Here is a 27,413-nt window from a genome sequence, read left to right as displayed (position 1 = left end):
ACATTTCAGGAAGCCACTGACGGTGAAAACATCTGAAACACTTGAGAAGGATGCCAATACGCTTTTAGCATTGGCTGCATTCAGCTGCTTCCCCCTTCATCCTCCTCCTAATGGGCTTCTGATTGATCTTACTTTCCAGCTTGCATTAGGAAAGTTATGGCCAAGTCTGAATTTCACTGAGGGTATTCTTACAGAATTAAGAAAGATCTCCAGAAAGGGAATCAAATCATACTCCAATGAAAATTAGGAAGTTTCCAAGCGTAGTCTTCAGCTTTTGTTTTGTTTTGTTTTTAATATAAAGGTTGTTTTAAACTATATGTGGGCAGCCTCTTGGATTCACTTCGACTCTTGGACTTTAAGTCCCAATTAACTGCATCATTTAGGTGGCATCTCCCTGAGTTTTCCCCTGCAGTTCAGTAACATGATGGGTAACATAATGGCATCATCACTGGTTAAGAGCATGGGCTCTAGTGTCAGATGGGCCCGAGTTTGAATTCAATCTCCATTTATTATTGGCAAGTTATAGAACCCCTTATATCTGGCCTTTCCTGTTCTGTAAAACTGGTATGATAATGATGTCTGCTTCAGGTGGCTGTAGTGAAGACAAAAAGACAGAATGCAGTTAGCCCTTAGCACAACTTCTGGCACAGAGTGGGCATTCAATCAGTGTTAGGTGCTATTATCATTGCTATCATATTGTTATAGGTTTGGTTGAATGAAGGATCCCTATTGACCATTTGTAGGACCCAGTGCATTCAGTGACTGCTTATATCTCACCCCATTTTCTAAAGATCATTGACAGCGTTTATATGCATTATAGTGTTTTATATCTTGGTATTGATTTTGAATTCAGAACCAAAGTGAAAATGACAAATCCCTTATTTTTTTATTTGAGGTCAAAGTGTTTCTTTTATTCACTAACCTGTTCAAGCAGGTTGGATAGTGATTGCATTTTCCCAAGCACCTGTGAGCTTATTACAAATGAGTTGTCTGGTATATTTAAACCTCTCTTTCTCCCAGGAAATGAAACTGCACCAGTTTACTGAGACATGTCATGTAACTAATCATTTACCATAGCTGAGAACCAGAAAATTTTAGTTCTGTTCACTTGTCACTAGAAAGGAGAAATTATTTTCCCTCATTTCTACCACTCTGGAAGTAAAATATAATAATGTATTCTCATATTTTCACCCTTCAATTTGTGTTGTTTTGCTGAGTGGGAAAAAAAGATAAGGAGATTATATTTCATTTTAAGCTTTACATGTAAATCTACTGTGTTAGGGTATCATTTAACACTGCCCCAGCTGCTGGGTTCTCAAACATACAATCCAACCCCCAAAATGCATGTGGTAGGAAGTTCCAACTCACCCCCTTTCCTGGAGCCTAGGGCCCCTCCCTTTCTCTTGGTTGTCTTGAAGGATTCCAAGGAAGTCCTTCCTTCTCCCTTGTTAGTTTCATTAAGTCAATTCCTTTTCTTTTTCTGCTCAAAATTATCTTTTCCAATGCTGATACTTGGCAGGTGCATGCTGGCCCATCTGTACACTGAGAATCTATTCAAATTGTTTCATCTGGTTAATCAGTAACCTCTTTCAACCCCCATCCCCCCAAGAGCCCCTCTGCTGCCCTGTTCTCTTCCTCTGGGTCCTCTGTATCTCCCCCTAATCCCTCAACTAAAGGTTGACCCTTGGCACAGCAGGATACCTTGGGTCCTTGCTTCAACCAACAGCACCAGCATCCATCATTTGGTAAGTACTCTTGCCACACCAGGTGGTATATGTGTTGAATCCACTCCATTCCTTTTTGTTCTTTCACAGCAGTCCTTCTTGATTTATTAACCATTGAATATAAATCCCAAGCAAGGAAGAATCCATATCTCCTTTCTTAGAAGGCAGAGTGGCCTTAATCTTCTTCAAATTCTCCTGGGAGGTGAGGGAAAATATTTCATTTCATCCTCCTAATGAATCAAAGAAACACAAAGCAGCTAAGTTTGGTATTAAAATTGTCTGAACTTAACAGATTCTATCATAGGGCACTGTTGTTTGTTTACCAACCAAAATGAGCTGCATCTTACCAAGCCCCCTGTCCAGCTGAGTAGTTGAACAGAATTGTTGAAGAGCTGTTTAAATTAAAATGGGAGAAGCTAGATGATTACTAGAACCAGGACCAGAATAGCCGCCTGGGAGTGGTGGACAGGATGACAAACTTCATCTGCAAGAGTTGAGAGAGTAGATTAGCATACCAGTTGGAGAGGTTTGAAGTTGTGTGTATTCCCAGAAAAACATGTTCTTAAATTTAATCCGTTCCTGTGGGTGTGGACCCACTGTAAATATGACCTTTTGATGAGGCTACTTCAATTAAGGTGTGTGAGGCCCAGCCTAATTGGATGGGTCTTCATCCTATTACTGGAGTCCTTTATAAGCAGAATAAATTCAGACACAGGAGTGAGAAAGCCACAGAGAGAGCAGCCAGAGGCTGAAATCAATGAAACCTGGAAGAAAATGGAGAGATCATGGGAGGCCACCATGTGCATTGCCAGCCCCAGAATGTCACAGTCTCAAGGAGAAAGCATCACTTGATGATGCCTTGATTTGGACATTTACATCAAAACTGTTAGCAAATAAATTTCCAATTGTCTAACCCGACCTGTTTCATGGGATTTACTTAAACAGCCTAGGAAACGAAAATACCAGTAAAGCCCAATTCCAAATGAAACAGGTTTGTGAGTAAGGGAATTGCTAAAGCATAGGTCCTACAGTGGGGGGTGGGGGTGGGGGAGCAAGTCCCTTGATGTCATATTGAAACATGCCCACCTATGGGTTATTTCATTATCTAAGGAAAATATACTTTTGTTTGCCTTGCCATTCACTGTTGATTAAGAGCTCAGGCTTTGTGAAATCACATGTTAACTTGTAGATATTTGTGCAATAGAAATGCAAATTTTTCTCCTCTAAGTCAATGATATCAGTGCCCTGTGGGAGGACATAAACCAGTTTTGTATCTATAACAATATTATTTCAAGATCCTCTTTTTTTCCAAAATACCAATAAATACCTTGTTCTTCAAATGTTCTTTGAGCCAGATTTATCATCTTACTTATTTTCTCATTAATGAGTTAAAGAAAAATTTTGGCATATGATCATTCTATATTTATATGAGGGTAATGTTTTTAACTTTTTTGGAAATTATTCTTTGCGCATCTTTAGGGCTATCTGAAATGAGTAAGAAAGTTGGGATGGAGGAGGCAAGTGTGAGATTAGCCTGAAACTCTCATGGATATTGGACTAGAGCGAAGCAAGGGATGTCTCCAGTTCCACTGCCAATTCAGTTCAACGATCAAGATGTGTCCCATGTGTCACACACACCATCCCCCCACCACGGTTATGTATGTCTTTAGGCTGACTTGGCAACTTAATTAGCATGTGTGACATTGCCTCATGGGTAAAATGACCCTGTGGTTCCAAACAAGCAAGTTTACAAATTGTAATGCCTTGGCCAAATTCCTCCCTCAAATCTCCAATCCCCATGGTATAGCTGGGGATATAACTTAGCTTGATCTCTGTCATCTACTTATACCTACTGACGATGTTGGCCAAGTGGCTCAGGTTTATTTCCTTACTACTGGACAGCACTTCTCATGACTACAGGTTTAGTCCTTGGCCTCCTTTATCAGATATGTTGGGATGTTAATTCTAGCATTCTTTGAATCATACTTCCCTTGACTTCGTTGCCAAATGCTCTACTGCCAGACCTCCTGGATGTGATTGTTAATACAATGTTTAGACACACAATAAATATTTGAATAAACAAGCAGGTTTTGACTGGCCCAAATGGCTCCAACAATCCTCTTGCTTCATCAGACACATCTTGTGCTCGGGTCTTTAAGAGTTGCCAGCTCTTCCCTGGCAGGCTTTTATTGTTCTCTGGAAATGGCCCAGTCTTTCCTCTGAGTGGTTCTGATACCACTAAACTTTTGATTTGCAGTCTGTTCATGGGCTACCAGCTCTCTCTATTGTTAATCCCCTGCACCATTGAAATGCACATCCTTAGGCTTCTGTAAATAGGAATGTTTACTTCCAAATGCCAAGAATCATCATTTGACAAAAGACTAGTTTTCCTTATAGATTCAAACAAGTTTTGGCAAATTTTCTCTTTAATGATTTTGCTTTGCTGAAGTTCAAATATTTTACTCTTTGGTCCACTTAGGAGCTTGATGAGTTAGTTAATTAGACCCACATATATTATTATAGACTCTGAGAGATTTAATTAAAATGTGCTAATGTGTAAAATCAAATGTGCATCATTGGTTTCTTAATTTTTCCCAAGTTTAGATGGAATGAATAAATTGCACTTAACATAATTTGGGGGCTGTTGTGGAAATTCTACACAAAGCAGCAATTAGATTCTCTGTTTATTATACAGTATCTTAATCTTTGGGTTAAGATTTTACAGTTGGAAGTCTAATGCTGTAATTATTTTGTGGCTTTGACAGACTAAATATTTACAAAATTGTAGTTTAGTGTGAGAATATGCCCAGTAGCTGTTACTATGTCAAAACATGTTCGGCAACTCTTTGAACCTGTTGGTTAGCGTTAAAACCCAATTAATGTATAAATTAACTTTAGAAATATACTGGTACTCAATGCATAGTCAAATGTGGGGATTGGCATAATTGTTCAGATAGTTGACATCTAATGAATTATGCTACCAAGGTGATTATAGTATCCGGTCGACTGTAACTTTAATCTGTAATATTAACAGCTTCAGTTATTAAGCTGTAACAAGTGTTGTGCTTAGTACTCATTTAATAGTTGCCACAAATTTGGGATGGAGGTGCAATCTTAATCCCTGTTTTATAGATTAGAAAACTGAGATGTTCACTTATTTATCTAAGTAACTTACTATGTGTCATGTGGAAGATCAGAAGTAGAGTCTGGACTTGAACTCAGATTTTTCTGATACCAAAAACCCATAATCTTTACTTCTCATTACTGCCTCTCCCAGAAAATGTTGTTACTGATAATTATTGCTACAACTTGTTTTGTTTTTACTACTTATTCAGATAGCTTGATTATGCTAATTCCTTTTTTTTTCTTACAGGGAGATTCATTACTCTATGCATGTTAGTGAAAGATATTAAAAGTTCAAATGATTAAAAATCTGTATTTTATGCATCTTTACCTTAATGGCTTAAAAAAAAACAAGTATGGAATGTAGGGATGAAAAAAAGAGAGAGATGTGAAGTCTATAGAAATTAGTTTTTTTATTTTTATGTATGATTTATTTTTAATTTCAGAAAGGTAGTACAATGCCCTATTGGGGTCTTGTACAGTGCCCTGTAATCAAACATGTTAACAGTTATTTAGTAAAACATTTAAATAGTCCTTCTAAGTCACATAAATAAAGACTATAAATTGCCCCATGTTGGTTCAGGTTAGGTTTTACAACAGATGAACTTAGAACATCAGATCAAATTTGCTGACAAATAAGTTCTGAAAGCTCTCAATTTTCAGAGCTTTTTGATTTCAAAATTGTTAACTGTGGATTGTGGATTTGTATTATCCTCATGGCATAGATCATGAAACTGGCTCAGAAAGCTTAAGTGACTCACCTAAGCTTAGGTCTCACAGCTCATGGATAGTGGAGGTTATTCTAATTGTAGACGCAAAAACATAACCTCTTTAAAATATATTAACCTTCAAGAAGATGGAGCTTAATTTTTTAAGTATTTACTGAAGACTACATTAAGAATTTTTTTAAAAAAATAGTAACGCACTTTTTTTAAATATACTCACATACCATGCAGTCATACAAAACAAAGCGTACATTCAATTGTTCACAGTACCACCACATAGTAGTGCATTCATCACCAAAATCAATCCCTGACACCTTCATTACCACACACAAAAAAATAACAAGAATAAAAATTAAAGTGAAAAAGAGCAATTAAAGTAAAAAAGAACACTGGGTGCCTTTTTTGTTTGTTTGTTTTTTTCCTTCTCCCATTTTTCTACTCATCCATCCATAAACTAGATAAAGGGGAGTGTGGTCCATATGGCTTTTCCAATCACATTGTCACCCCTCATAAGCTACATGTTTATACAATCATCTTCAAGATTCATGGGTTGTGGGTTGTAGTTTGATAGTTTCAGGTATTTACTGCTAGCTACTCCGATTCACTAGAACCTAAAAAGGGTTGTCTATATTGTGTGTAAGAGTGCCCATCAGAGTGACCTCTCGGCTCCTTTTGGAATCTCTCTGCCACTGAAGCTTATTTCATTTCCTTTCACATCCCCCTTTTGGTCAAGAAGATGTTCTCCATCCCACGATGTCAGGTCTAGATTCCTCCCCAGGAGTCATATTCCACGTTGCCAGGGAGATTCACTCCCCTGGGTGTCTGATCCCATGTAGGGGGGAGGGCAGTGATTTTAACTGCCAACTTGGCTTAGCTAGAGAGAGAGGGCCACGTCTAAGCAACAAAGAGGCATTCAGGAGGAGGCTCTTAGGCACAATTATAGGGAGGCCTAGCCTCTCCTTTGCAGCAACAGTCTTCCCAAGGGCAAATCCCGTGGTAGAGGGCTCAACCCATCAAACCACCGAGGTGGGGAAGCACAATACCCAATATAGAGGTGGGGAAGCCAAATACCCCTGCATTCTCCACCGGCTCCTCAAGGGGGCTCTGCATATTTTTTTCATTTTTTTTTTAATTAACTCTTCTTTTTCAATCAACTATATTAAAAAATTTTAAAAAAACATACAAGAAAAAAAATTTCAAACAAACCATAACAAGGGAGTAAGAAAAAGACAACTAACCTAAGATAACTACTTTACTTCCAACATGTTCCTACTCTACCCCAAGAAAATAACCTAATATAGCAACATTTCTGTGAACTTGTTCCTACCATACCCATCAGAAATTAACAGACCATAGTCATCCCTGGGCATTCCCAGAACATTAAATTTACCCACGGTAGCTTATCTGTTCATATTAGGTTATCATTCCCCCCTCCTTAATTGCTCTCTAACACTAGTTCCCCTACATTCTACATTATAAACCATTTGTTTTACATTTCTCAATATTCACATTAGTGGTAGCATGTAATATTCTCTTTTTGTGCCTGGCTTATTTCACTCAGCATCATGTCTTCAAGGTTCAGCCATGTCATATGTTTCACAACATTGTTCCTTCTTACAGCCACGTAGTACTCCATCGTGTGTATATACCACATTTTATTTATCCATTCATCCGTTGAAGGATGTTTGGGTTGTTTCCATCTCTTGGCAATTGAGAATAATGCTGCCATGAACATTGGCTTGCAGGTATCTGTTTGTGTCACTGCTTTCAGATCTTCCGGGTATATACCAAGAAGTGCAATCGCTGGATCGAAGGGTAACTCTGTATCTAGTTTTCTAAGAAAGTGCCAGACTGACTTCCAGAGTGGCTGAACTATCATACAGTTCCACCAACAATGGATAAGAGTTCCAATTTCTCCACATCCTCTCCAGCATTTGTAGTTTCCTGTTTGTTTAATGGCAGCCATTCTAATTGGTGTGAAATGGTATCTCATTGTGTTCTTAATTTGCATCTCTCTAATAGTTAGTGAAGCTGAACATTTTTTCATGTGTTTCTTGGCCATTTGTATTTCCTCTTCAGAGAACTGTCTTTTCATATCTTTTGTCCATTTTATAATTGGCCTGTCTGTACTATTGTCATTGAGTTGTAGGATTTCTTTATACATGCAAGATATCAGTCTTCTGTCAGATACATGGTTTCCAAAAAGATTTTTCCCATTGACTTGGCTGCCTCTTCACCTTTTTGACAAATTCCTTTGAGGTACAGAAACTTCTAAGCTTGAGGAGTTCCCATTTATCTATTTTTTTCTTTTGTTGCTCGTGCTTTGGGTGTAAAGTCTAGGAAATGGCTGCCTAATACAGGGTCTTGAAGATGTTTCCCTACGTTATCTTCTAGGAGCTTATGGTGCTGTCTTTTATATTGAGATTCTTGACCCACTTTAAGTTAATTTTTTTTTAGGGTGTGAGGTAGGGGTCCTCTTTCATTTGTTTGGATATGGATATCCAACTCTCCCAGCCCCATTTTTTGAAAAGACTGTTATGTCCCACTTCAGTGGCTTTAGGGGTCTTATCAAACATCAGTCAGCTGTAGATCTGGCTATCTCTGATTTCTCAATTTGATTCCATTGATCAATATGTCTATCTTTGTGCCAGAACCTTGCTGTTTTGACAATTGTGGCTTTATAATAAGCTTCAAAGTCAGGGAGTGTAAGTCCTCCCACTTCATTTTTCTTTTTTTTAGAGTGGCTTTAGCAATTTGAGGCATCTTCCCTTTCCAAATAAATTTGATTAGTAGCATTTCCAAGTCTGCAAAGTAGGTTGTTGGGATTTTGATTGGGATTGCATTGAATCTGTAGATGAGTTTGGGTGGAATTGACATCTTAATGACATTTAGCCTTCCTATCCATGAACATGGAATATTTTTCCATCTTTTAAGGTCTCCTTCTATTTCTTGTAGTAGAGTTATGTAGTTTTCTTTTTATAGGTCTTTTACGTCTTTGGTTAAGTTTATTCCTAGGTACCTGATTTTTTTAGTTGCTATTGAAAATGGTATCTTTTTCTTGAGTGTCTCTTCAGTTTGTTCATTTCTGGCATGTAGAAACATTACTGACTTATGTGCATTAATCTTGTATCCTGTTACTTTGCTAAATTTGTTTATTAGCTCTAGTAGCTGTGTCATTGATTTCTCAGGCTTTTCTAACTATAAGATCATATCATCTGTAAACAATGATAGTTTTACTTCTTCCTTTCCAGCTTGGATGCCTTTTATTTTTTTGTCTTGCCGGATTGCCCTGGCTAGCACTTCCAGCACAATGTTGAATAAAGCGGGCATCTTGTCTTGTTCCTGATCTTAGAGGGAAGGCTTTCAGTCTCTCACCATTGAGAACTATGCTGGCTGTGGGTTTTTCATATATGCTCTTTTATCATATTGAGGAAGTTTCCTTCAATTCCTACCTTTTGAAGTGTTTTTATCAAAAACGGATGTTGGATTTTGTCAAATGCTTTTTCAGCATCTATTGAGATGATCAATTGATTTTTCCCTTTCGAGTTTTTAATGTGTTGTAATACATTGATTGTTTTTCTTATGTTGAACCATCCTTGCATGCCTGGAATGAACCCCACTTGGTCATGGTGTATGATTTTTTTAATGTGTCTTTGGATTCGATTTGCAAGTATTTTGTTGAGGATTTTTGCATCTATATTCATTAGGGAGATTGGCCGGTAGTTTTCCTTTTTTATAGCATCTTTGCCTGGTTTTGGTATTAGATTGATGTTAGCTTCATAAAATGAGTTAGGTAGTGTTCCCTTTTCTTCGATATTTTGAAAGAGTTTGAGTAAGATTGGTGTCAGTTCTTTCTGGAAAGTTTGGTAGAATTCCCCTGTGAAGCCATCTGGCCCTGGGCATTTATTTGTGGGAAGATTTTTGATGACTGATTGGATCTCTTTGCTTGTGATGGGTTGGTTGAGGTCTTCTATTTCTTCTCTGGTCAGTCTAGGTTGTTCATATGTTTCCAGGAAATTGTCCATTTCTTCTACATTATCCAGTTTGTTGCCATACAGTTGTTCATAATATCCTCTTATAATTTTTTTAATTTCTTCAGGATCTGCAGTTATGTCACCTTTTTCATTCATTATTTTGTTTATATGGGTCTTCTCTCTTTTTGATTTTGTCAGTCTAGCTAGGGGCTTGTCAATCTTGTTGATCTTCTCAAAGAACCAACTTTTGGTGATATTTATCCTCTCTATTGTTTTTTTGTTCTCTATGTCATTTATTTCTGCTTTAATCCTTGTTATTTCTTTTCTTGTACTTGGTTTAGGATTGGTTTGCTGTTCATTTTCTAGCTTCTTCATTTGATCCATTAGTTCTTTGATTTTGGCTCTTTCTTCCTTTTTAATATATGCGTTTAGTGCTATAAATTTCCCCCTTAGCACTGCTTTTGCTGCATCCCATAGGTTTTGGTATGTTGTGTTCTCATTTTCATTCGTCTCTATATATTTAGCAATTTCTCTTGCTATTTCTTCTTTAACCCACTGATTGTTTAGGAGTGTGTTGTTTAACCTCCAGGTATTTGTGAATTTTCTAAGTCTCTGATGGTTATTGACTTCTAATTGTATTCCATTGTGGTCAGAGACTGTGCTTTGAATAATTTCAATCTTTTTAAATTTATTGAGGCTTGTTTTATGTCCCAGCATATGATCTATTCTGGAGAAAGTTCCGTGAGCACTAGAAAAGTATGTGTATCCTGGTGATTTGGGATGTAATGTCCTGTATATGTCTGTTAAATCTAATTCATTTATCATATTGTTTAGGTTTTCATTTTCCTTATTGGTCTTCTGTCTGGTTGATCTATCTATAGGAGAGAGTGATGTGTTGAAGTCTCCCACTATTATTGTGGAAACATCAATTGCTTCCTTTAGTTTTGCCAGTGTTTCTCTCATGTATTTTGTGGCACCTTGATTGGGTGCATAGACATTTACGATTGTTATTTCTTCTTGCTGAATTGCCCCTTTTATTAGTATGTAGTGGCCTTCTTTGTCTCTCAAAACATCCCTGCATTTGAAGTCTATTTTATCTGAGATTAATATTGCTACACCTGCTTTCTTTTGGCTGTAGCTTGCATGAAATATTTTTTTCCATCCTTTCACTTTCAGTTTCTTTGTGTCCCTGTGTCTAAGATGAGTCTCTTGTATGCAACATATTGATGGTTCATTTTTTTTGATCCATTCTGCGAATCTATATCTTTTAATTGGGGAGTTTAATCCATTTACATTCAACGTTAAAACCGTGAAGGCATTTCTTGAATCGGCCATCTTATCCTTTGGATTATGTTTGCCATATTTTTCCCTCTCTCTATTAATATCCTTTATTGTACCCATACCGAATCTCTTTAGTACTGAACCTTTCTCCAAGTCTCTCTGTCCTGTCTTTGTTTCTCTGTCTGTAGGGCTCCCTTTAGTATCTCCAGTAGGGCAGGTCTCTTGTTAGCAAATTCTCTCAGCATTTCTTTGTCTGTGAAAAATTTAAGCTCTCCCTCAAATTTGAAGGAGAGCTTTGCTGGATAAAGTATTCTTGGCTGGAAATTCCTCTCACTCAGAATTTTAAATATATCGTGCCACTGCCTTCTTGCCTCCATGGTGGCTGCTGAGTAGTCACTACTTAGTCTTATGCTGTTTCCTTTGTATGTGGTGAACTGCTTTTCTCTTGCTGCTTTCAGAACTTGCTCCTTCTCTTCTATGTTTGACAGTGTGATCAGTATATGTCTCGGAGTGGATTTTTTTGGATTTATTCTATTTGGAGTTCGCTGAGCATTTATGATTTGTGTATTTATGTTGTTTAGAAGATTTGGGAAGTTTTCTCCAACAATTTCTTTGAATACTCTTCCTAGACCTTTACCCTTTTCTTCCCCTTCTGGGACACCAATGAGTCTTATATTCGGACGTTTCATATTATCTATCATATCCCTGAGGTCCATTTCGAGTTTTTCAATTTTTTTCCCCATTCTTTCTTTTATGCTTTCATTTTCCATTCTGTCATCTTCCAGGTCACTGATTCGTTGTTCAACTTCCTCTAGTCTTGTACTATGAGTGTCCAGAATCTTTTTAATTTGGTCAACAGTTTCTTTAATTTCCATAAGATCATCCATTTTTTTATTTAGTCTTGCAATGTCTTCTTTATGCTCTTCTAGGGTCTTCTTGATTTCCTTCATATCCCGTACTATGGTCTCATTGTTCATCTTTAGTTCTTTGAGTAGCTGCTCTAGGTGCTGTGTCTCTTCTGGTCTTTTGATTTGGGTGCTTGGGCTTGGGTTATCCATATCGTCTGGTTTTTTCATATGCTTTATAATTTTCTGTTGTTTTTGGCCTCGTGTCATTTGCTGAACTTGATAGGGTTCTTTTAGGGTTTGTAGACCTATTGAAGTCCTTATCTCTAATTTATCAGATCTACAGCTTCGTGGAGTACACTTTCTCTAACTAACCAGCAGGTGGCGTCCACGAGCCACCTGTTCTCCACAAGCCAGATCTCCCGCTTAGCCTTTTTGGTGAGTGGGGGAGTGAGTCTTGTGGGGCCCAATTGGTGTACCAAGCTTGCGTGTGTAGTTGGTGTTGCCTGCCCTGTATGTGGGGCGTGTTTCTGGGCAGTCGGGGAGGGGGGGTGGCCCTAACAATCAAATCTCCCTGATGATCCTAGAGTTTTAAAGCTGCTGCAATAGTCTAATCCTTCAGTTCAGTCCTGCCACAGTTTGTCTCTGCCACTGACCCACAAGTCTTTGGTATTGGCGTATGGCTTCTGAGACTTGCAAGTGGGCCCCTCTTCCAGGCTGTGCACCCCGGGTCCTCTGTTGAGGGATGACTGTGCTATGTCACAGGTGAGTGCCGTCTCCCCAGGGCAGTTCTGGGCTGCTGGGCTGTGTAGGGAGGCTCCCAGTCTGCTCAAATGATGGCTGAATGGGGCTTTGTTAATTCACACTGCTCCACCTTCCCAGCTCTGGGACATTCAGCTGAGGTTGCAGGGAAGGCTAATGTCCACACCCAGTTTTGTGGTGTGTGCCTGTTACTTGAAGCACTTCCGTCACACTGGGTTTTCTGGGGCAGCTCTGGGCTATGGGGCTGGCAATGGGCAGGAGTGTTTCCTGTCCACCAGGATGGTGGCTGTGAGCGGACACCCCCCTTTTCTTGGGAAGTTGTGTTGTTTAGTGAATTTTCTCAGCCACTGGATTATTGCCTTTTGTCTCAGAGCTCTCTTAGTTCTGCTCTTTACTTGACGTGCCCAAATTGCAATTCTTTGAAGCTTTCTGTATTGAGCTTCTTAGAGTAATTGTTTTAGAAAAAGCAAAAAGGATTTAAAAAAAAAAAAAAAAACAAAAACGGCCCTCCTCAGAGATCTAATGGCTTATTGAAATGCTAATAGAGAAAGCAACCAGGGCCATTAAGGAAAGGTGCACAGGGCAGAGAGATCAGCTTTTCTTCGGGATTTGCATATGCCCCTCAAGGCCTGAGCTCCACCCTTCCCCTTTCTATGTTCACCAGAACTCCAAAAATCCTCTGCTTTTATTTTGGAGTTTTTCGTGTTGTTTTTTTTCTATGCCTGTCTCCTCTCTGCTGGGCTGGCTGCTCTCAGAGTCTCTGGTGTCTGGTCTCAGTCTATCTATGGTTGGAGTTTGAATCAGTAGAATGAGTTTTCGATAAGAGCAGCCACTGCAGTTCTCCCTTCTCCTTCCCGGAGCTGACAGCCCCTCCTCCCCCGGGACTGAGCCTGGCAAGGAGGGGCGCGGGTCCCCTGGCCGCAAAAACTTACAGATTTCGCTGATCTCAGCAGTGCCACGTTTTCATGAGTGTTGTATGAAGTATGCCCAAAGACAGATTGCTCTGTGGTGTCCAGTCCACGCAGTTCCTGGCTTTTTACCTACTTTCCTGGAGGAGTAACTAAAACTTACAGCTCACCAGTCTGCCATCTTGCCCCGCCTCCTCTCCCTCAAATTTGAAGGATAGTTTTTCTGGATAAAGTATTCTTGGTTGGAAATTTTTCTCTCTCAGAATTTTAAATATGTCATGCCACTGCCTTCTCACTACCATAGTGGCTGCTGAGTAGTCACTACTTAGCCTTATGCTGTTTCCTTTGAATGTGGTGAATTGCTTTTCTCTTGCTGATTTCAGAACTTGCTCCTTCTCTTCTGTATTTGACAGTGTGATCAGAATGTCTCGGAGTGTGTTTATTTGGATTTATTCTATTTGGAGTTCGGTGGGCATTTATGATTTGTGTATTTATGGTGTTTAGAAGATTTGGGAAGTTTTCTCCAACAATTTGTTTGAAAACTCTTCCTAGGCCTTTACTCTTCTCTTCCCCTTCTGGGACACCAATGAGTCTTAAATTTGGATGTTTTATATTATATATCATGTCCCTGAGGTCCATTTTGATTTTTTCGATTTTTTTCCACATTCTTTCGTTTGTTCTTTCATTTTCTGTTCTGTCGTCCTCCAGGTCATTGATTTGCTGTTCAGCTTCCTCTAGTCTTGTAATATGAGTATCCAGAATCTTTTTAATTTGGTCAACAATTTCTTTTATTTCCATAAGATTGTCTATTTTTTAAATCTACTCTTGCAGTTTCTTTTTTATGCTCTTCTAGGGTCTTCTTCATGTCCTTTATATCCTGTGCCATGCTCTTCTTCATGTCCTTTATATCGTGTTCCATGGTCTCATTGTTCATCTTTAGTTCTTTGATTAATTGCTCCAAGTACTGTGTCTCCTCTTATCTTTTGATTTGGGTGCTTGGGCTTGGGTTATCCATATCATCTGGTTTTTTCATATGCCTTAAAATTTTCTGTTGTTTTTGGCCTCTTGGCATTTGCTTAACTTGATTGGGTTCTTTTAGGATTTGCAGACCGATTAACAACCCTATCTCTAATTTGTCAGATCTACAGCTTCGTGGTGTACACTTTCTCTAACTGACCAGCAGGTGGTGTCCGTGAGCCACCTATTCCCCTCAAGCCAGTTCTCCCCGACTTTGTCTTTGTGGTGAGTGGGGGTGTGAGTCTTGTGGGGTCCACTTGGTGCACCAAGCTTGAGTCTGTAGTTGGTGTTGCCTGCCCTGTATATGGGGCATGTGTCTGGGTGGTTAGGGAGGGGAGGCGGCTTTAATAATCAAATCTCCCTGGTGTTCCTGTAGATTTAAAGCTGTTGCAGTAGTCTAATCCTTCAGTTCAGTCTTGTCACAGTTTGTCTCTGCCACTGACCCACAAGTCCTTGGTATTGGCATATGGTCCCTGGGACTTGTGAGTGGGTCCCTCTTCCAAGCCGTGCACTCCTAGGTCCTCTGTTAAGGGATAACTGTGCTATCCACACTTTTTTATTATATTAAAATCAGGCAATGGTCTGACAATAAAAAGGCTGCTTATGGAATACTGTTAAGCTTTACTTATAGGATGTTAATTCATTAGAACTAAAGTTTTCCCCAGAAAAAAGATTAATGGAAACCATCAGTTGTATTTTGGACTTGATATCTGCTGCTTTGAAAGCTGGTTTTACATAAATATGAAATTAAAAAAAAAGCAAAACAAACTTTAGGACACAATGAATTGTTTTTATTTTGGTGTGCATCCACATTTTAGCATTTTGTGGTCCTGAACAGAAAAGTGAGAAAGCACAGCAATTTGTCAGGATGTCAAGCCCGCCAATTTCAGGGATCCGCTGTGCAGATTTCTTTATCTCTGCAGAGATTCTTGAGAGGCAGTAGCACCAAAACCAAAGCATGCACTGAATTCAAGTTCTTTTTTTGCCAGTTGTCAGATTCTAAACTAGACCCAAATGGATTGCAAGGATGACCAATGAAAGTCCTGTTTAAAACTTCTTTGATTTTTAAAAGCAAAAGCAAGTATATGAAAACAGTTCATTCAAAAGGATTGTGTATGCTTACGAGTGTTGTCATGTGGCCCTTCTCCAAGTTTAACCACGAAGGCCTTTGAGAGCTTGCAGGTCTGAGTCACCCTGGTGAGTGTTCTTTTTACCATATCAAACCTGAGCTAAAAAAAAAAATGCATCAGCTGATGATGACAGCAGTAGGTGGCAAGGCTGATGACCCAGTTTTCAATCCCCAGCCTGGTGGAGGGAAAAGAAATGTGCTTCCAAAACTAAATGAGGGAGGTCAGAGACTCTTTTCAACCTTACCTGATGGCTTCTGGCCAAAGCAAGGAAGTGTCATGGGAAGTGTTGGGTGGTGAAGGTGCAGAGGACGGGACTTCAGGAAGAGGAAGGAAAAAGCAGCACCCCTCGATAAGGGGGTGGGGAAGGGGGGGATATGGGGAAAGCCCTGAAAGAATTCCTCACCAAAGGCCAATGTCAGAGGGCAGCAGAGGGGGTTACAATCTACTCTTTGGCTAAGGTGGTAGTGGAGAGTGAGAAGAGAATGATGGCTTGGAAGGGGATTGTTTTTAAGACTTAAAAAAAAGAAACTGGCAGTGTGTGTGCAGATGAAGCACCCACACACACCCAGCAGCAGTCCACAGGCTGTGACCTGAAACCTTCACATCTGTTCTAATAAGCCACCCCAATCTGGAAGGCTATTGTAGGGAGAGAAGGAAGAATGCAGCGGGAGAAGATGGGGAGAAGGCAGAGACCCCAGGCCGTGTAATTAGCACCAAGGTGACTGTGTGATATGTCTCTTCATAGTTGAGTTAGATGTGCCCCACCAGTTATGATGGGAACCAGTTTAAATATGCTTTCTTGATCCCAGAAGTTCAACTACGTGGACACTGGTACACTTGACTGTATGGTTTGTTATAGCACAACTTACATACTTCAAATAGACAAAAAATTAGTATCATTTACAGTATCTTAAGATAAAATGCCTTTGAAGGGGAGCTTCCTTTCCAGTACTTTGAGGTCTGTAAGATGTCTCTAGAAAATTTACTACTGTGGAAAATGAAGACTGCTTAAATTGAACGGGGGTGGGGGGAGGGCCTGTGATTTTTCTTTTTGTTTAATTGCTGTAACACTGTCCTTCAGGTGACTGACAGAGTTTCATATTTTTTTTAGCCATTGTTAGGTGCTGAATTTCTTGCAGGACAACTTTGATTTTATATGAATTCTGCCATTTTTCTAGCACTGATGTGGCTCTTGGGTCCACCACTCCATTAGAACTATTAACTCCATTCATATTTATTTTTGTTACAAATCTTACAAAGGGGGTGCTTCTGGGTATTTAGGTCCATATTCTATTTTAAGGCTGTATATTTGGTTTTCATAAATTGTTCTTGGAGGCCCAATTGTCATCCCTGCTATCTTGTGACATGTCGTCATCTTCTGAACCACTGCTAACTGTGCCATCTCCTACTCCTTTCTGGCTCTCTTTGAGTACTTCCAACAGTCAGAAATTGTGAGGGACTTTTACTCCCGAGCCCGTGGTGACTGTCATCTTCTGTCACTGTCCCACATTAAGAATTTGAGGGAGCGGAGATGAGTCACTGTCTACTGTACATATAGTAAAATCTGTATATTTTTAATGCATTCTGTTTATATATTTGCCTCTAATTTCTGGCCCCTATTACTATGGATCTCTAGCTGTTAAATATTCTTTTAGCAGATCATCTTTTTTTATAAATCAAAAAGACAGCAATGTACTATAATTATAGACAATTAGGAAAAAATATTTCATCATCTTATCAAAAGTCCTACTTACACTTTGGCATATTTGCCTTCATATCCTGTTCCACATGCTTATATATATTACAAAAGTGGCAGTCAGTAGAATATGTGCCATTTTAAGGCTATGTTTGAAAATGTATCATCAAATTTTTTTGTTTTATGATAACTGTCACTTTAATGTCCACTCCATTTTACATAATAATATTTAGCTTCTTTCCCAGTATATTCTATTAAAGATACAATTCTTAAAGGAGAAGTGATAAACATTGCTTTTTACTGTAGTAATTGCTTGATTTAATAGCATTTGTCTCTTGGGTAATTAGAGAAACAAATATGTGATTATTGTGGGTAATTTGAAAGATATAAAACTGTGTAGAGAAGAAAATGTAAATGATTCATAATCTCACCACTTAGTGAAAGTCAATAATAACAGTTCAGTGATTCGCCTTATGCATTCTTCAGAGTATGCATATATTCGTATATATCTATGTAATTATCTTTATCTATTCTCTAGAATTATACCTCTTTACTAAATTATGATCATTATATATGTATAGTTTTATACTTATATTAGCTGACAATATATTATGAGCATTTTTCATATCACTCAAAATTTGTTGAAGCTTGATTTTTAATGGCTGCATAGCATTCCATCATATGTGGAGCCTTATAGTGCTTTTCCATTCCCCTATAGCTGGACATTTAGGTGTTTTTTAAATAGCATGTCACCAGTGATGAGTTTTTTTATTTATAAATGTTTGGGAATATCTTTGCAGTTTTCCTTTGGATATGATGGAAGTAGAATTTCAAATCAAAGTAAGATTAGAAAATTTTGAGCCTCTTGATACATACTGCCAAATTTTACTCAAGAGAGTTTATGTCAACTTACCCTTCCATTAATGTTTTTAGAATTCTTGTTTCCATAGGGCTTTATGAAAACATGGACAGTTTTTCCTTGAAAATTTTCCCAAATTAATAATGAAAACTTGTATCATTATTTAAATTTTTTTTCTTTAACTACCATACTGTTTAAGCATATTTTCAGGGATTTGTTGGCTATTAGTATTCCTTCTTTAAGAACTTATTCTTTAAGACTTTTTGCCCATTTTTGTTTTGTAGAAACCAAAGAAAGTGAATTGAAGGCCCCAACAGAGACGGTATAGTTACATACATTAAATCTGGGATGTCTGTACCTGGACAACGTATTCATATTTTCAATAATTAATTTTGAAACAATGTCTTAACTATTTGAGAAAAAAAAAAATCAAGCTAGACCCCTATCTCATAAAATGTACCAAAATACATTTCAGGTACGAATAAATGAACAATACAAATAAACCGACACATACATACATACATAATGGAAGAAAAATATGGAAGAATAGAGATGTAACCTAAGAATGAGGAATGTCTTCTAAAGAACAAAAACAAAGAAAAATATCAATTATTCTGACTTAGAAATGAAAGGTTGCTGCAAGTAAAAAAAAAAAAAAAAACACATATAAAATTATAGACAATTAAAAATTGGAGAAAATTATTCTTAGGTTGTGGCAGATAGATGTTTAACCTTAACATCCAAGCTTTAGTGTGTGTAATTATACCATCCCTGTCAGAGCCTTCGGTACTCTTCCTTTGGGTTCTTCATCAATTCTTGGAATAGTACAAGACCATGGTTTTTTAAAACTTTATAATGAGATTCAGTATCCAGTAGAGCATGTCTCTCCTTGTTACTCTGTTCTTTCAAAGTTTCCTTGGCTTCTCTGACTTTTTATTTTGTCCAATGAATTACAGAATACTTCTTTTAACTTTAATTTTGAATAATTTTGAACTTACAGAAAAGCCACAAGAATAATAAAAAGAATTCCTGTTTACCCTTTACCCAGATGCACTTTTTAAAACAGTTGCCACATTTGCTGTATCATCCACACATTATGTACTATGTATTTTTTTGTTTGAGAAAATGATGTTATGATTTACTTTTATTAGTATATATATTTTTTATTTGAAATAGATTGTATACACTGCATACCTTAATACTTCAACATTTATTTTCTAGGAATAAGGATATACTCATATAATAATAGTGTGTTTATCAACTTCAGGAAATTTAATAGTGATACAGTATTTTTTATCTAATCTATAATCTGTATTTCAGTTTTTTTTTTAATTACCCTAATAATATCTTTATGGCATTTTTCCCTGCAATACAAGTTCTAGTCTAAAATCACATATTTTGTTTTTCCTGATTCTTTAGTCTCCTTTAACCTAGAAGAGTTCCTCAGTCTTTCTTTGGCTCTCATTATGTTGACATTTTCATCAAATATAAGCCAGTTTTGTTATATAATGTTCCTCACTTAGGTATGAAGATGTTTCTTCATAATAAAGATCCAGGTTATGCATTTCCAAGGAATATACTACATAAGTGATGTTGTGTCCTTCCCATGGTATCCCTTCCAGAGGTACACGGTGACTATCTGCCCATCCTGGGTAACGTTTGGTTGTGCCACCAGTCAGGGCTGTATGAGATTTCTCCACTGGTTAGTTAGTTATTACTTTGACCCTTGCAGTTAACAAGCAATCTTTGAGGAGACACTTTGGACCATGCACATATCCTGCCCCTCATAAATCTCCCATCTCACAAGATTTGGCATCCTTGATAATTCTAATCTGAACCAACCTTCAGTTGGTTGCAAAATGGTGATTTTCACTAGCTCCACCAGTCCCTCCACATTGATCAGTAGGTACTCGAAGATAAGGAAGATCCCTCTTTCTATTTGTTTATCTATCTGTCTATCACTTATCTATCCCATTTATTTTCAGTATGGATGCATGGACTCTTAATAGATTAAAATCCCTTAGAGACTTTATTATTTTGATGCTAAGTTTGTCCCAGATCTGGCAAATGGGATCCCCTTCAAGCCCTCTGCAGTTCAAAGAGATCTGCCTCATTTTTCCTTATAGTTGCAGGGTTCCCCAATATTGTGTGTATTCATCACAGTTTATTCAGCTGCTATCCCATGTTTGAGCTTCTAAGATCTTTTTCAATATTTTGCAATTGAACATAATGCTACAGTGAATGGCCTTGTGCTGCATATATTTTTTGTATCGTTTTAAATGTTTGGGTATCTTGTTAAATGTGTGATTGCTGGATCAAAGAAAAAAAGCATATGGAGTTTGTTAGATATGGGCACATTCTCCTCGGTGGGGTTTTGCCTTTGAATTTCCACCAGCTATATACAAGTGTCTGTTTTCCCATAGCTTTGCCAATGAGGTATCTTGTCAAGCTTTTGAATTTTTGCCATCCTGTTGGGTAGAAATTTGTATTTCTCTTATTATGAGCGAAATCACACACTTAAGAACCATTGTAACATCTTTTTGTGAATACTCTTGCCTGTTTTCTATATGATTATTGAATTCTCCCTCAATGTTCAGAAACTCTTTGTATAGTAAATTATTGCAAAATATCTTCTTTTAATTTCTCACTTATGTTTGATGTTACTTACAGTGATTTTTTTTGCCTCGCTGTTTTCCTTATTTTATGTAGTCAAATGCACCAACATATTCTTTCATTGCAGCTGTTTAGAGTCATAGATAGAAACCCTTTTCCTATACTTGTTATAGAGGAATTCACCCATTTTTCCTCTGGAACTTGTATGGTTTAATTTTTTACATTTATTCCAGACTCACAATTTTTTTCCCACAAGGTCCCACATATTTTTTAAGGACATTGTTAAATATTTCATACTTTTTATAATTACACTTAGAATTTTTTCCCATTAAATTTTCTTATTCGTTATTTAAGATATATAGGAGTTTCATTGATTGTTTTTATATCAGAGAAGCTTTAGGTTTATAGAAATAACATGCATAGAGTTCCCAAATACTCCCCTCAAATGCCGTTTCCCCTCTTATTTGCATTAGTGTGGCATATAGCTAAAATTGATAAAGCAATATTATTATACTATTATTTTACTCTATAATTTAAATTAGGGTTCACTGTACAGTTTTGTGGTTTTTAAATTTTTATTCTGGTAATATGTATACGAGTAAAAATTTCCCATTTTAAGTGCTTTCAAATATACAATTCAGCGTGCTAATTACGTACAGAATGTTGTGCTACTGTAACCAGCATCCACTGCTGAAACTGTTCCATTAACTAGAACAGAAGTTCTGTAGTTAAGCATTCATTGCCCAGTACCTGGTAACCTGTATTTTAGTGTCTGAGTCTATGAATTGGCATACTCTAATTTTTGTCATATAAGTGAGAATATGCAATATTTGCTTTTTTGTGTCTGGCTCATTTCACTCAACTTGATGTCTTCAAAGTTCATCCATGTTGTCACATGTTAAGAAATTCATTTCTTTTTATGGTTGAATAATATTCCATTGAAAATATATATCACAGTTTTTTTTAATCCACTCATCCATTGATAGACAATTGGATTACTTCCATCTTTTGGCAGTTGTGATTATGCCACTATAAACATTGGTGTGAAAATATCTGTTCGGGTCCCTGCTTTCAGTTCTTTTAGGTAGATAGCTAGAAGTGGGATTGCTGGGTCAAATGGTAATTCTGTACTTAACTTTCTAGGAACCACCAAACTGCTTTCTACAGTGGCTACACCATTTTATATTCCCACCAACAGTGAATGAGTGTTCCTATTTCTACACATCCTCTCCAACGCTTATTTTCTCTTTTTTGAATAGTAGCCATCTAGTAGATATGAAATGGTATCTCATTATGGTTTTTATTTGTATTTTCCCAGTGGCTAGTGGTGTTGATCATCTTTTCATTTTCAGATATTTTTGGAGAAATGTCTATTCAAGTCTTTTGCCCATTTTTAAATTGGATTGTATATCTTTTTCTTGTGGATTTGTAGGATTTCATTATAGTCTGGATATTAGACCCTTATCAGATATGTGGTTTCCAAATTTTTCTCCCATTCTGTAGTTTGTCTTTTTAATGCATGATAAAGTCCACTGAGGCACAAAAGATTTTTTTTTTTAATTTTATGATGTTCCATTTATCAATTTTTTTTTCTTTTGTGGTCATGCTTTTGGTATAAAGTCTAAGAAACCAATGCTTAACACAAGGTCCTGGAGGTGGTTCCCTTTGTTGACTTCTAGGAGTGTTATAATTTTGGGTGTTATATTTAGGTCTTTGATCCTTTTTGTGTTCATTCTGTATATGGTGTTAGGTAGGGCTCCATCTTCCTTCTTTTGCATATATATATCCAGTTTTCTCAGCAGCATTTGATGAAGAGACATTTCTTTCCCCCTAGAGTGGACTTGGTAAACTTGTAAAAAACAAATTGGCCATAAATGTGAGTGTTTATTCAGCAACTCTCAGTTTCAGTCCATTGTTATGTATGTCTGTCCTTATGCCAGTACCATACTATTTTGATCACTGTAACTTTGTAATAAGTTTCAAAATAAGGAAGTGTGAGTCCTCCAACTTATTACCCTTTCACAAGATGATTTTGATTAACTGGAGTCACTTATCCTTCCAAATATATTTGATTATTGACTTTTCCATTTATGCAAAAGGGGCTGTTATGATTTTGATTGGGATAGCATTGAATTTGTAAATCTCTTCAGGTAAAATTGACAATGATATACGTTGTTCCATTTATTTAGGTCTTCTTTGATTTATTTCAGCAATGTTTTTTAGTTTTCTTTGTACAAATCATTTACATCCTTAAACTTATTCCTAGATATTTGATTCTTTTTTGTTGCTATTGTAAATTACATTTTTTCTTGATTTCCTCCTCAGATTATTCATTTCTACTGTATAGAAAACTAATGATTATTGCATGTTGATTTTGTTACCTGCCACTTTGATTAATTAATTTATTAGTTCCAGTATCTTTGTTGTAGATTTTTCAGTATTTTCTATATATAGGGTTATGTCATCAGCAAATAGAGAAAGTTTTAGTTCCTCCTTTCCAGTTTGGATGCCTTTTATTTCTTTATTTTGCCTAATTGCTCTGGCTGTAACTTCCAGTACAATGTTAAAAAGCAGTGGTGACAGTGGGGATCTTTGTCTTGTTCCTGAACTTAGGGGAAAACAGTCAGTCTTGAACTCTTGAATATGATGTTAGCTGTGGATTTATCTTCTGTGCCCTTTATCATGTTGAGGAAATTTCTTTCTATTCCTAGTTTTCTGAGTGTTTTATCAAGAAATGTTGCTGGATTTTGTCAAATTGCCCTCTCTGCACCAGTTGCAATGATTATGTGTTTTCTTTTTTCCATTGTTGTATCAATGAACTGCATTACATTATTGATTTTCTTATGTTGAACCATCCTTGCAAAGCTGGTATAAATCCCACTTGATCATGGTATATAACTGTTTTAATGTGCTGTTGGATTTGATTTGCTAGTATTTTGTTGAGGATTTTTGCATCTTTGTTCATAAGGGATATTGGACTGTAATTTTATTTTTGTGTGTGTGGTAGCTTTATCTCACTTTGGTATTAGTGTGATGCAGGCCTCATAGAATGAGTTAGGGAGTGTTACCTCCTCTTCAATTTTTTGAAGAGTTTGAGCATGATTAGTATTAATTCTTGGAATGTTTGGTAAAATCCACCAGTGAGACCACCTGACAATGGAACTTTTTCTTTGTTGGGAGGTTTTTTGATGCCTGATTCAATGTCTTGTAACTTGTTTGTTCCTGGTCTGTTGAGATCTTCTACTTCTTCTTGAGTCAGTGTAGGTAGTTTGTGTGTTTCTAGTAATTTTCCCATGTCATCTAGGCTATCTTATTTGTTGGAATACAATTGTGCAAAGAATCCTCTTATCATCCTTTTTATTTCTGTGGGATCAATAGTAATGCTGCCTCCCCCCCTTCATTTCTGATTTTTTGTTATGGGCAACCTCTCTGTTTTTTTCTTCACCGGTCTAGCTAAAGGTTTGCTGATTATACTGATCTTTTCAAAGAACCAACTTTTTGTTTTATTGACTCTCTTTATTGGTTTTCTTATTCTTTAGATCATTTTTCTCTGCTCTATTTTTTTATTTCCTTTTCCTAGCTTTCTGTTTAGTTTTCTTCCATTTCTAGTTCCACTAAATGTGAGTTTACAGCTCTGATTTGAGATCTTTCTTCTCTTAAATATAAATATTTAGAGCTATAAATTTCCTTCTCAATACTGCCTTTCCTGCATCCCATAAGTTTTGGTATTTTGTGTTTTCATTTTCATCCACATCAAATGTTTCTTAATTTCGCTTGTGATTTATTTTTAAGAGTGTGTTGTTTAATTTGTATGTATTTGTGAATTTTCCTTTTCTCCTGCTGTAGCAATCATATCTGATTTCTCACCAACTTAACTTCAATATCATAAACAAACTCTTCCTATACCCCTCTGGCCCATCCTATTGTTGTACTTCCTGTAAATTATATCTTTATACATTGTGTGTCAAAAACCATAGTTTTATCAAAACCGTTTGTGCATATGTATTTTATAACCTGTAAGAAGTAAAAGGTGTTGTTATTTATAAAAATACAATACAATAGTACTGGCATTTACAATTATACATATGGTTGTCTTTACTGGATCTTTACTTCTTTATGGTACTTTGATCCACTGTCTAGTGTCCTTTCCTGTCATTCTGAAGAACTCCCTTTGTTTTTAGGGCAGGTCTAGTAGTGACAAACTCCTTTTATCTGGGAATGTCTTATTCTCTCCCTCATTTTTGAAAAACTGTCTCACCAGTTAGGAAATTCTTGGTTGGCAATTGTTTTCTTTCAGCATTTTAAATGTTTTGTCACTCTGCCTTCTTGCCTCCAATTTTTCTCATGAGAAATCAGAACTTAATCTTATTGGGACTCACTTGTCCATAACACATTGCTTTTCTCTTGGAGCTTTCAGAGCTCTCTCCTTGTCCGTGGCATTCAGCAGTTTGAATGCAGTGTGTTTGGGCATGGCGGTCTTTGAGTTTTTCCTGTTTAAGGTTTGATGGGCTTTTTAAATGTATATATTCATTTCTTTTGTTAAGTTTGGGAAGTTTTCCATCATTGTTTCTTTGAAAATTCCTTTTGCTTCTTTCTTGGTTTCTTCTCCTTGTGGGACTCCCACAAAGTGTATATGCTTTATGATGTCCCACAGGTCTCTTGGGCTCTGTTCAGTTATCTTCATTCTGCCCCTTACCCTGAATCATTTCAATTGTCTTATCTGCAAGTTCATCAATCCTTTTTTCTAACAGCTCTAACCTGCTTTTCAAACTTGCAGGGAATTTTAATTTCAGTTATCGTGGACTTTAACTCCAATATTTCTCTTTGGTAGCTTTTTTTTTCTTTAATTTTATTTTGAAATAAATTCAAACTTACAGGAACAATTGCAAAAACAGTACAAAACCCATACACAGAACTCCAGTATACCCCAATACCCCGATCCACCAACTTTAACATCCTGTCACACATTCATTTTTTTCTTTCCCTCCCTCCCTGCCTATCATCCATCATCTATTGCTCTGTCTTCTGAACATATGAGAGCAAGCTGCACACATCCTTGAACAAACAAATATAATTCACATATACAATTACCATGAACAAGAACATTCTTTTATGCAATCCCATTAAGCGCAGCTAAGAAGTTCAAGAAATTCAACACTGATAAAAAGCTTACATTCTATATTTCATTTTTTTTTCTTATGTCTCAACTGTGTTCCTTTGAGCCTCCTCTCCTCCATCCTCAGATCCCATCCAGGATCTCCTTGGCATTTAATTGTCATTGCCTATTTAGACTGTCATTTTCTTTTTCAATTGTGGAAACATATGTTCAGCCTAAATCTTCCCATTCCAATCCCTCCCTAGCATTCCATTAGTGAGATTATAATCACATTTAGAATGTTGTAATACTATCACCTTCCCACCATCCATTATGAGAAATTTCCCTTCACCCCAAACAGCAACCCTATACTCATTTCTTAACTCCCCATTGCCCCTTCCCCCACTTCTCATGACCCCTACTCTACTTTTCATATCTATAATCATATTCTCTGATAATTTCTCTGTGTTTACCATGGGGCTTAAATTTAACCTCTTAAATCTGTAACAGTCTTGTTTTTCTTTGATACCAACTTAATTTAAATAGGACACGTAAACTATGTTCCTATGCTCCTCCATTCCCCACCTTTACGTAGTTCTTGTCAAAAATTACATATTTTACATTGAGTCCAAAACCGCTGATTTGTCATTACAGTTTATGTATTTTAGACCTGTAGGAAGTAAATAGTGGAGTTACAAATCAAAAATTATTAACTTCTATTTGTATTCCATTGTGGTCAGAGAATGTGCTTTGAATATATTCAATTGTTTTTTTTTTTTGTTTTTTTTTTAAATTTATTGTGGCTTGTTTTATGTCCCAGCATATGTTCTATTATGGAGAAAGATCTGTGATCACTAGAGAAGAATGTGTGTCCTGGTGATTTGGGATGTAATGTTCTATATCTGTCTGTTAAATTTTTCTTTATCTTTCTCTCCTTTCTTTGTTTCTCTGTCGGTAGGGCTTCCTTTAGTATCTGAAGTAGGGCAGGTCTTTTATTAGCAAAATCTCTCAGCATTTGTTTGTCTGTGAAAAATTTAAGCTCTCCCTCAAATTTGAAGGAGAGTTTTGCTGGATAAAGTACTCTTGACTGGAAATTTTTCTCTCTCAGAATTTTAAATATGTCATGCACTGCCTTCTCGCCTCCATGGTGGCCACTGAGTAGTCACTACTTAGTCTTATGTTGTTTCCTTTGTATGTGGTGAATTGCTTCTCTCTTGCTGCTATCAGAACTTGCTCCTTCTCTTCAGTATTTGAGAGTCTGATCAGAATATGTCTTGGAGTGGGTTTATTTGGATTTATTCTATTTGGAGTTCGCTGGGCATTTATGCTTTGTGTATTTATATTGTGTAGAAGGTTTGGGAAATTTTCCCCAACAATTTCTTTGAATACTCTTTGTAGACTTTTACCCTTCTCTTCCCCTTCTGGAACACCAATGAGTCTTAAATTTGGATGTTTTATTTTATCTATCATATCCCTGAGATTCATTTTGATTTTTTTGATTTTTTCTCCATTCTTTCTTTTGTTCTTTCATTTTCCATTCTGTGGTCATTGTTCAACTTCCTATAATCTTGTATTATGAGTATCCAGAGTCTTTTTAATTTGGTCATCAGTTTCTTTTATTTCCATAAGATCTTCTATTTTTTTAATTTACTCTTGCAATT

The 27,413-nt window shown here is 36.9% G+C and overlaps 1 protein-coding gene and 1 pseudogene across 2 annotated transcripts in view; one reads left to right on the top strand and one right to left on the bottom strand.

The window, feature by feature from the left end:
* Window positions 1-27,413, top strand: part of SGCD (sarcoglycan delta) — a 1,065,755-nt gene that overhangs the window by 352,210 nt on the left and 686,132 nt on the right. The window lies entirely within an intron of this gene.
* On the bottom strand, window positions 16,545-16,891 carry LOC119506552 (annotated as a pseudogene).

Source organism: Choloepus didactylus, chromosome 11 (assembly GCF_015220235.1).
Source record: "Choloepus didactylus isolate mChoDid1 chromosome 11, mChoDid1.pri, whole genome shotgun sequence".
Classification (NCBI taxonomy): Eukaryota; Metazoa; Chordata; class Mammalia; order Pilosa; family Megalonychidae; genus Choloepus; species Choloepus didactylus.
This window is presented reverse-complemented; position numbering and strand designations above follow the sequence as displayed.